Consider the following 1,638-nt stretch of genomic DNA (forward strand, 5'->3'; position numbering starts at 1 on the left):
AGCTTGTTCTAAGTAGGTGCTTTAGACCACTGAGCCATCTCACCAGCCCCTTTTATTTATTTATTTTTTTTTGCGGAACCAGGGATTGAACTCAGGCCCTTGCGCTTGCCAGGGAAGCACTTACTCCACTGAGCCATCTCCCCGGCCCCTTGAATTTTATTTTATAAAAATTTACATTTATGTATTTGGTAGAGGGTCTCACTCTGCCAGGGAAGTGCTTATTCCATTGAGCCATCTCCCCGGCCCAGGTTCTCCATCTCTTGAGCCTCAGTTTCTTTTTCTGTAACACAGGGTCAGCGTGCCTGTCCTGCTCTCCTGGAAGTGAGGCAATAGGGTTGCCCAAGAAGGCGGCCCAGCCCCAGAAGTTCCTTCTGCTCCTCTGGCACCACCCCACAACCTGTGTTATTGAGATGCAAATCCCGGGGTGATCTGGGGGGCAACTCAAGAGGGCAGCTCTGGAAGGCTGGAGGGGGGCACTGTCTACTTCTCTCCCCAGACGTGTGGCAGAGGGGACCAGGGGTCTCCTGCAGCCCTGGCCTTGCCCATGGGGCTTCGGATGAAGTCTGGGTGGGCAGCAGTGGGTGGCTAGGGCCAGAAGAGAGGGGCCCCTGACCTATGAGTTCCAAATTGCAACCTGCTCTCCACATGCTTCCCTTTGCCACAGGGGTCCCCAAATGCCCCCAACTCGGGGCCTGAGAGGGGCAAAGGGGCCCAGGCTGCAGGAGGCCCAGCACTGTTCCCTGAGGGGGCGGACACGCGAGGTGGGGGGGTCCCTGGAAGCCGCAGCCGCTCCCCTCTCTCCCTGGGGGTTCTCAGATGTTGCCAGATGGTAGAACCGAATCTGCTGAGACGTCACACCAAAAAAGGAAAGTTGAACTGAAAAAAAAAAAAAAAAAAAAAAATTCAAACTCCAACATCTTAGGGGAAAGGCGGGGGAGAGGGTGACCATGCTGCAAGCAGGTTGGGGCTCCCGGGCCTCTGCGGCCTGCACTGTCCTCCTGCTGGAGGGGGCAGACTTGGACTTGGGTGGGGGCACAGGTGTCCCTGGGAGCCCGCCTGCATGCGGGGACCACTCGGGGCGCCCCACGCACGACCCTGGACGTGTGTGCGACCATCACCTATAGAGTCACCATTGCACGTGTCCTCAATTGTCCCCGGGTGGGTGTTCCCTAAATGAAACACTCCTCAGTCCACTGTGACGGCCAGGGCAGTGCCCAAGGTCAGATACCTGACCCCCCCACTGTGGACTCCCCCACCCTGCGCCAAGGGCTCTCGTGGGGGGTGAGCTGCACTCCTCTGGGCCGGGTCCCGGGCTGCCCGCGATCCGCGTGCGTCCCGGGCGGGCTCCGTGGGTGGCCTCCTCGCGCCCTCGCCGGCTACTCCCCGGGTTATAATTTAATCCTGAAACGCGATTCCCAGGGAAGCGTGGGGGAAGGGGCGACGGGGGCCGCATTCCCCTCCTTCCTCGGCCGGTAGCTGCGGAAAAGAAACTCGGCGTCGCGCCCGACTGCTCGTGCGCGTGTGCGATCTCGTGCGCAGCGGGCACGCGCCGGCCCGTAGAGGCGCGGGCCCTTTAAGGCGCGGGGCCCGGGGCGGCGCGGGGAGCGGAGTCAACGCCTCCCGGGCTCGCGCCCCGCC

The sequence above is a fragment of the Octodon degus genome, unplaced genomic scaffold (assembly GCF_000260255.1).
Source record: "Octodon degus isolate 3935 unplaced genomic scaffold, OctDeg1.0 scaffold00076, whole genome shotgun sequence".
Taxonomy (NCBI): domain Eukaryota; kingdom Metazoa; phylum Chordata; class Mammalia; order Rodentia; family Octodontidae; genus Octodon; species Octodon degus.